General features: G+C 30.3%; 1 non-coding gene across 1 annotated transcript; it reads right to left on the bottom strand.

Moving 5' to 3' along the window:
* Positions 1 to 2,134: 2,134 nt before the first annotated feature.
* Positions 2,135 to 2,267, bottom strand: LOC126002685 (small nucleolar RNA SNORA51). The gene has a single exon (XR_007493361.1). It is a non-coding gene; the product is annotated as a small nucleolar RNA SNORA51 (small nucleolar RNA).
* Between the last annotated feature and the right edge of the window lie 7,954 nt (positions 2,268 to 10,221).

Here is a 10,221-nt window from a genome sequence, read left to right on the forward strand (position 1 = left end):
CAGTAGTTTGTTTAAATAAATCACTTTTTACATCTAAAACTAGAATTCACCAGCCGAGAAACTGCTGATTGTCTTCTCCCACCAATGAGACTCACCCAATGCTTCATAGGGACTGTTAATTACTGCAGCACTTACTATCACAGTCACTTCAGCAGGAATAGCAATGGCTTTTCAAAATTCTAAACAAATTCATGATTTGATAAAAATATGGCTAAATTATTCTTACCACACTTGGATAATGCAAGCCACACTTAAAAAGTATACAGGGTAATGATTCAATATCCTACAACAAGCATGATTTGGGGTTTAGGGCAATTTGATGTCTTAAAACAGTAAACAAGGCAACTGTATGATTGGAATAACTCTCATGTCTATATAAATCTAAGTCTATATATATGTATACAAATATATATATATATATATATATATATATATATATATATATATCACATAATATTCATTCCCTAGAGAAATAGGGCAAGTTTCAGTATCATTTGCAGTTCCTAAAGGGAAATACCTCTTGATACACTCATTCTCCAAGAGTAAATAGTTAGAATATTTAAAGAGCTTGCTCCCTGATTCTGTTGGCAAAACGGAAGTGATAAAATTGTATTTTTTTCAATGTTTGTTTTTAATCTTAATTTAATTTTTCTTAGTCAACCCATTTTGAAGACTCACAAGCTCAAATACACACCACGCATTCTCTGGCTAAAAAACAAAATTGAAGGAGAGGTTGGAATTCAACATGATCCACACCCAGCATTCTCACTATGGCCATCGGGAAAATAAGGGGCAGCTTTAAAACTGCCTGTCCAGGATGAGAGGGATCCTGGCTCCCATTTGTGGGCCCAATTGTTTCCCAATATAATCTTTACATTTAGACAAAGTTGGTTTTCTTATGCTAATAACTGGCTTTTGTCTCTTCAAGTAGGAACATCTTCAGGTGGTTTTTAAACACCCTCCTTCACCAGCCTTCCCACTACTATTACCCCTCTTCATCCTCCCCTACAGTTTTTGTTCCCTTTCTTTTAACTTTTTCGCCCTTGTGATTAACTACCCTTTTTTAATAGTTACCTATATCTAGTCACGTAGACCAGAATATAAGATGAATATAAATGAAGAAGGAATAAATACACTGATTGACCACCAGTCAATAATCCATCATCTTCCATTTCAGGCTCTGTTACCAGCGACTCATTAGCGCTGGATGATATATACAATATTGGATCTATTACCTGAACATATAAAACCTAACTCAGCCATTCATTGGCCAAATATAAATATAAATATATATATATATAATATATACATATAGAGAATATCTATGGCTACTATTAACAAAGCTATCAAATACTAACAAATACTATAATATAGTATTTTGTTTTAGATGTTTGCCTACACACAAATGACTTAACTTTACTCCATATCCCAGCTTGAAAACTCACTTACTCCCCTAAATTAGAAAGAAAACTGGAATTGATCTTCTCAAGAAAGCCCAAATCATAAATATTCAGAGAATATACTTCCAGATAAAGCAACACCCAGCTAGTAAAATTCTCAGGAGAAACTAATCAGGCATTTTAAAAAAGAATTTCATAAAAAATCAAATTCCATTAACATGATATAATATATTCATTGATTTATGATTTGCCAAAATTATAGAAGTAAATGCATGTATACACAGATTTAAATATCTTCTGACCTTTGTTAAACAACTTCCCATATTATTTAAAATATTAAAACTTTGATATAAATATTTACCAAGAGATATATACTCTCTTTATTTCCAAAATATTAATTTTATTATACAAATACAGTCAATAATCATGAATAAATATAAAGTTAAATGTAGTTAAATTGTCTAAATAAGATATATACTTCTATAACTGGGCACTTTAGTAATAATGATAGACAAATAGTAATGTGATAGACAAATAGATCATAGATATCTTCTTGTGAAATGCTAAATGTATTTCTAGATTAAAAAGCTATACTGTAGAAATAAACCTATGTATATAAACTTGTTTTGAAAGAATTATTTGAGATTCATTCATCTCAATGAAGGTGATCTCTAAATTTAGCTATTGGTTACTAAACATAGTTAAGGACTAAGTCTGTTCACACCTAGTTTTTTTTTTGTCCCCCAATTCACAATACAGACCAGGCAAAGGGCCTGGGTTGAGGTGTATAAGGGGTGCATTTACTGTACCTTCTCTTTCTATATCATCAGTGTTAAAAACACAGCCTGTGATAAGAATTGGGATTTTCTTTATTATTTTGTATTTTTTAAATATATATATATATATATAAATATAAATAATCTTTCACCAGTGCAACATTTTCATGACCAATATCCCAAGTGTCCTTCCTCCCAACCCCAAACCGGCCAGCACTCTAGACAGGCTTTCTACTTCCCTCATTCAGTTACATTTTGTTATAATAGTTATCAGTGTAATTATTTCTGTTACTGCACTAAACTATCCCTGTGGTGAGCTTCATGTCAGGGGCTGGACCCTCCAGTCCTCCTCTATTTCATCTCTGAAAATCATTACACAAATGTTTTTCATTTTTCTCAAAACCCATAGATGAGTGAGATGTGTTTATCTCTCTCCCTCTGACTTATTTCACTCAGCATAATAGATTCCATATACATCCATGTATAGGAAAATTTAATGATTTCATCTCTTCTGATGGCTGCATAATATTCCATTGTGTATATGTACCATAGTTTCTTTAAGCATTCATCTATTGAGGGGCATCTAGGCTATTTCCAGAGTCTGGCAATTGTAAACTATTGTAAAATGTGCTGGTGGGGATGTGGAGAGAAAGGAACTTTTTTTTCACTGCTGTTGGGAATGCCGTCTGGTCCAACCTTTGTGGAAAACAATATGGAGATTTCTCCAAAAGCTGGAAGTCCAGCTATACCACTCCTAGGGATATATCCTAGAAACACAAAAATACAATACAAAAATCCCTTTCTCACACCTATATTTATTGCAGCATTGTTCACACCTGGTTTTTAATCACTCCTTAAGAAGTTACTTTGAAAATAAAAGTAGTTACTTTGACTCTTTCTTCACTTTTATCTCAAATTTGCATTCATACTTTAAACATCAAAGTTAATTATAAAAACATTGCAGTTACTGAAATTGGGGAAATAATTTAAAGTGGCTAAATATTTTATTTAATATTTATAAAAATATTCCTATCCACACTAAAAAAATTCCATCTTCTCAATGAGTGGTTTTCAAATATTTATTATGAAGCATAAAAGCTACAGCTATTCTGTTATCTATAAATAATAAGAAAAAGAGTATTCTGGGGCCAAAGAGATAGCATGGAGGTAAGGTGTTTGCCTTGCATGCAGAAAATTGGTGGTTCGAATGCCTACATCTCATATGGTCCCCCGAGCCTGCCAGGAGCAATTTCTGACTGCAGAGCCAGGAGTAACCCCAGGATGCTGCCAGGTTTGACCCCCTCCCAAAAAAAAGAAAAGACTATTCTGACAGTGATTTTATAGTTTGATACCCCACCTGATGTATTGCTATCTCAAAATAAACTCAAATGATTATACTTTTTGAACCATTAAAGTTATTTCTTTAAATTTTCTGGGCCTCTTCAGTATTGTACTGGGGCTTTTGAAGTCTTCTCAAAGTGATACCTGAGATTCTTGGGAACTATGCAGTGCCTGGGATTGAACAATTTAGTTATTAACCTGTGCTAGTTCCTAATCACATTAAGGTAAAATTTTTTATGTGGATGATATTATTAAGTGCCTATAATATAAATATATTTATATTATATATAGACAAAAAGTTTCATATTCTTTCAACAAAAATAACTAATAACACTAAATCTTTAAAATTTGTGAAATATATAAGTTTCGGTAACTAAGTATTAGTTTTCTAAATGTTTGCATTCATAAAATGGTTCCTTGTGAGATTTACTAACAATAATAGGAGACATGAGGAAAAATATTTGTCTCTGCAATATTTTTTAGTTAAAATTATTTTTAATGACCTCTATTTCTTTTTTTCATAGTATAAACATATATTATTTTATTTTATTTAAACACCTTGATGTCTCTGCAGTTTTTAGATAAATAGAATTTGTAGATTGAAGGTTATGGAAGAGGCACAATAATTTTGTCAACATCACAATTTGCATTACTTTTACTTATAAATTTTATGCTACCCAGGATAACTTGTAAAAATAATTCTAGCCAATTTAAAATATATTTTATTATCTCAACATAACTGGCACTTTTAGAAAAATAAAAAAAGAGAAAAATGATATATATTCAGGTCAGAAAGTAAGGAAGATTCTTTGGGTTGTATTTGACAATGCTTCTAACTATTGTTATTTGTTATTTGTTTTTGGGACACATCATGGTTTACTTCCTGGCTCTACACTCAGGAATAACTACTGGTGGATTCAGGAATCCATATGTTATGCCAGGAATGAACCTGAGTTGGCCATGTGCAAGGCAATTGCCCTTCCCACTGTTTCAAACTCTTAAATATTTTTCAAAAGTCAACAAAATTACTAAAAATAAATAAATGCCACATCACATATGCTTTTTATATACTTACTAAAATTATAGCATGTTCTTAAGTTTGATAATTTACTATGGAACTATACAATGTGCTTACATTTTAATAATTTTAATCATTCTTCAATCTGGAATGTCAAGATTAAGTTATTTTATTTAAAAAAAACTCAGTTAAATAATTCATTTGAAGAGTGATGTGTTATACTACACACAGAGAGAATTAGGATTTTTCTGGAAGATGAAAATTGATATTGCTACAAACAAAATGATGTTAATTAACTTAAAATAAGAATGGTGATCTAGCATGCATTTTTTAAACAAAAGATTATATTAGATTTAGAATGCATTAGAAATGGAAAAACAATGATATACACAATAAATCTGAATAAGAGAACTTTTTAGATATACCAATGTAACTGTTATTACATAATATAATAAATATGTCTAATCTCTGGAAAATAAAAATTTAAACAAATTTTTATTTAAAAAGATTTTAATTTATTTACAATGGCCTATTGTTTTAGTATTTTTATTCTTGTAAGTTAATGTTGCCAGACAGCTGTTCTTTAATTTGAAGTCATGTCCCAAGGGCTCAATATATTCACTGTAAATTCTTTTATTAAACACATATGCACCTGTGAATATTAGAAAATTCAAATCATATTTACTTAGTATGTATGTGAAGAAGCTATACTTTAGAAAAACTGATGCATGCATGCAATATACTTTTATTCTAATCTATGAATGGAATGTTTTAAAATCTTATTTTAGGGAAGAATAGACATTACATTTTAAAATCTGTTAATTAATTTGCTAATTAATTAAATAATCTTAATATAAAATATATACCCAGTAAAAATAACATCTGTGAAAAACGTTACTATATTTAATTGCTCAAGTATTATATTTTATAGAATCTAATTAATTATATATAATCATATAATATATGATATATAACTACATAATGTAATTATATATAATTTTATTACTTATAATATAATTATAGCTCATGTACTATATTTTATATAGTTTTCAGCAAGTATAATAGTGATAAAACTTCTAAATTTTGGAGACTAATGTAGTCGAGACCAAATCAGTAATTTTAGCCCATTATCTATATTTTGCACAGATATTCTCCAATTCATTCATATTGTGTTACTCTTTCAGTGTTTTTAAAATTTCTGTTTGGCCTACTCTCAAATACACAGGTTATTTCTCAGCTCTTTTAATCTAACAGTTAAAGGAAAATAATTTTTTATACTATTTTACTTTTGAAACATTTTAAATATTTTTCTTACATATCCATCTCTTTGCTTAAAGTATCCAACTATTCTTTCACATTATCTACACTGTTTTCAGTTTGGGGGGTTTCAGGCAATGCTACGCATGTCCAAGGGCTAATTACTATTGTCTTTGAGCTCAGAAATATCTCACAGATATGCTGTTGGGTGGATCATACAGAACTAGGGATGGAACTGGAGTCACACACAAGCAAGGCCAGTTTCTTTACCCCTGTAATAGCCAGCCAGTCTCCAGGTTAAGTACTTTTTTCTTTAGAGACCTAGAAATGTTAACATATTAATGATCATTTTATGGGATTTATTTTTAGTTTGTTTCATAAGTCCAGTATCACCCCCAGTTGTCTGATTCTGATGTTTTAAAGTATCATCTCTTTAAATATTTACATTTCTTTAAATTGTCAATTCTTTTCCTTATTCTTTCCTTCCTTCCTTTTTCTTTCATTCCTTCTTTTATCCTTATTTTCTTTGTTTCTCTCTTTCCTCCTTTTCTCTAAGATAATTTTTGAGAAATGGACTAAACAGGGAAAAAAACTAGAAAAAATAGATTACGAAAAGTAAAAGAAGTACCAATTTGAATACGAAGAAAATGTTAAGCTTATAAGCCAAAAGTAATAATATACTTAAAATTAAAATTATAGTTAATTTTTAGGTAGGTACTTGTATATGTATACATATATATATGTATATATATGTATGTGTGTGTAGAGAATAGCTTTTACAACTATTACTATCAAAATGTACCACAAGCATCAAATAAATTATGCTGGTTAAATATTTTAAGATTTTCTATTCTGATCAGAATAAATTACTCTAAATTTTATAAAAGATTCACTGTACTAGTTGTGACTGCTTTGTCCCTGAATATTTCCAAGGGAACTAGAAACCATGATGAACCCCAGACTAAGACAGGGAATGTGTCCCTCACAGGGTTCTCAGTGTTAATGATTGATTTTTTTGTTGTTTACACCTAGAACAATAGGGCATACTGGACCAACTCTGTGAGATTTTCTTTAAGCAAACTTCAAGATTAATTATATGTACATTGGTTGTTGAAGATCTTGATTTTCAGTTGCCATGGCTGGAAGTTCAATAGGATATGCCAGTGTCACTGCCCTCCATAAATTCTGATCTTTTAAACTTACTGTTTTTCAAAAAAGACAGTTATTTCACACTTTTTCTATAAATGTTTCAAGAAAGAAAGCATGTTCTGTTTTGCCCTGAATGAGTAACACATCTGTTGCCAAGGTCTTTCTCCTCCCCACTCTACCCAGTGTTCATTTACTTTAAAGTGTCTTTAGCTGTAACAAATATTATTCATGAATAAAAGATATGACTTATGACTTTAGACATCTTTCCAACATATTACCAAATTTGATACCCTTATTCCAATGCCAGACAACAAAAATTTCTTTGCATGAGCTTGTGTGAATATATGTCTTTACAGTGAACACACAGATGATTATTCAATAGTTCTTCAGTGTATCATAGGTAAATTAATTACTTTGGTATAATAATAATCACTAAGGTTTAGTAAAAATGAATAGAGTATACCGCTTAGTTCCATGACATATTTTATTCATATATGCTTGCATTCATTTAGCATTTTTTTATTTTTGGGCCACATACTTTGATACTCAGGGGTTATTCCTGGCCATGCGCTCAGAAATCACTCCTGGCTTGGGGGACCATATGGGACGCCTGGGGATCGAACTACAGTCCCTCCTAGGGGACTGTGCTAATGCATGCAAGGGAGATGCTTTAAGCCCTGCACCATAGCTTCGGCGCCTCATTTAAAATATATTTTACAAAAGATCTTAGTAAGCAAAATATGCTTTATATTTGGTATATGATAAAGAATAAAGCAATCTTATCTTTATTTTTATAACTCTTGTATTTCAAAGGATAAGTGCATATATACAGAACGAGGCAATACTGAGTTCAATAGTTTTGCAAAGTAAAATTATTATTATTACTGTTAATGCCTTTTTATAATTTTAAAGTACTATGTGCCTGCTAAGTATCACCTATTATTTTATTTTGTTGCATAAACCCCTATGATATATGTCTGACTGTGGTTGTCATTTGGCAAATATGTAATCAAGTCACTTAAAGACGAAATAATGTGAAAAGAGGAACTACCAAAGAACTGCATAAACCATGTGAACTTAGATTGCATATTGTAATTCCAGAAAACAATCAATGTCTTAATCTACACCTACCCCAATACCTACATTTTGTTTATAAATACAAAATTCTTCAATCTCATGAAAGAAAAAAATTGAAAAGAAGTGTCACAGGTCAAATTCACATACTTTCAGAATCCAAACTATGAATGGAACATGATTTGTAATAGATATTGTGTTTGTGAAAAGAATGATTCTTTTTGACTGAGCTGCAAGAACCAACTCCCAACTCTGACAGTTTCAGTGACTTCAGGAGTGAACTAAGAGAGATTCTACACTTAAATTTTAGTGGTTTGTTAGGGCCTAGATATGAAGAAAGAATTAGTCTTGAAAAAATTTTACACTAATCTTGGGACAAGATAATAGCTACATCTGCCTGTGCAATGCTAAGTGGGGGAGATGTCATATATTTACCTAGGGCTACTTGCTAAGAGTGAGCCCCTAACCCACCTCTGACTCCTGTATTTGTCTTTAAACAGTGGTTTCAAACACTTAGTTCTTCTTTTACTCTGGTGGAGGGATCATTGGACATGGAGACACTCATGCTTCAGACAATATGATATTAAATAATGAATGGGAAAACTAGGATTGGATGAAAAAGAGGCATTTGAAGAAATGTAAAATACACAGCTTGATAACTTCAAAGGCATTTGCTTATAAGTACTCTTTTTACTGAATCTCTCAAATGTCATATTTTATTTAATTTTTTATAAAATATTTAAGCACAATGATCAAGTGTGGTTATAGTTGGGTTTCAGACTTAAATAGAACACCCCCCTTCACCATTGCAACATTCCATATTTTAATAAGGAAACTATTTTAATGTGATATATAAGATAGTATTTATTATTGTGACATCTTTTTGTATCAAAAGAGAAAAAATTTAGGATCATATGAAAATTTTATATTTTCATATAAACAAATATGAAATGAGATATTTGATATAAAACATGATACATACAGTAGTAAAATAGATGGCTCATTCAGAGCTATATTTGACTGTGAGGGTTGGTAGAGCAAGCACTAAAATCATGAATGTCTTTTAGAATAGCATTGCTTGAATTTAATATAAATTGCCAAGATAAAAGTGGAGTTATGTCAAATAAAATGAAATGGACTGAGTGCATTTTCCTTAAAATACAGGTAAGTGGTATAGGTAGGAAGGTGCAGTATTTTACCTGCTTTCATTTTAAGGTAAGATTCACTGAAGATGACTTATGTTTTTCCTGTTACTTATAATCACTTTATTTTTAGAGACTTGTTACTTTTCATTATATTAGGAGTATAATATGTATAAATAGGCTTTATACATTTCTCTTTTTATATAATAATGAATGTTCCTTCTTTGTTTAATATTTAATATAAAATAAACTTTACCAACTTTTGAGAATACCAAACTCTATTATTTTTTAGATTTGAAGTTCTATTTAATTTAGCAAATATTTTCACATTTAATCAATAATTGTATATATATATGTATATATATATACTGGTTTAGAATTTAAGGGATATATTTTATTTTAATAAAATTTATCTTTGTGTTTGGCCAGAGAAATGGCGCAGTGGTAGGGTATTTGCCTTGCATGCAGTTGACCCAGGACTGACAGAGGTTAGATTTCCACCCCCCATGGTCCTATAAGCCAAGAGAAATTTCTGAGCGCATGGCCAGGAGTAATCCCTGAGTGTCACCAGGTATGGCCTAAAAATTAGAAAAAAAAATATTTTTTGTAATATTTCATGAGGTTTTTGAGTTTTATAAGTATGCTTGTGTTTAGACAGAAGTTAGGCTATCAAATTTAATAAAATTAAGATATTTATAGAAATCATTTATATAGTAAATAGAAGTGAAAATAAGAAAATGACAAGTGCAATCTACCATGTTTATTTTACTTAAAAATAAACTGATTTATTTAGTCAATACAAAAAAATCTATTATAACTTTTAATTTATCTATTCACATGTATTGAAAGTGGAAATAATAACCTTTCTCAGAGATTTTTGATGAGAAAAATGCAACCACAAAATGAAATAATCAAAACATTTATGAAAGTTTATATCTCATTATTTTTAATTGATTTTTCTCTGATTTTCATAATGGAAAAAAACTAATGCTGTAACATACCTATTGTGCCAAAATGTGTCTGTTAATTAGCATGATATTTGAGGAAAATCCCTTGAATTAGTT

Source organism: Suncus etruscus, chromosome 2 (genome assembly GCF_024139225.1).
Source record: "Suncus etruscus isolate mSunEtr1 chromosome 2, mSunEtr1.pri.cur, whole genome shotgun sequence".
Taxonomy (NCBI): domain Eukaryota; kingdom Metazoa; phylum Chordata; class Mammalia; order Eulipotyphla; family Soricidae; genus Suncus; species Suncus etruscus.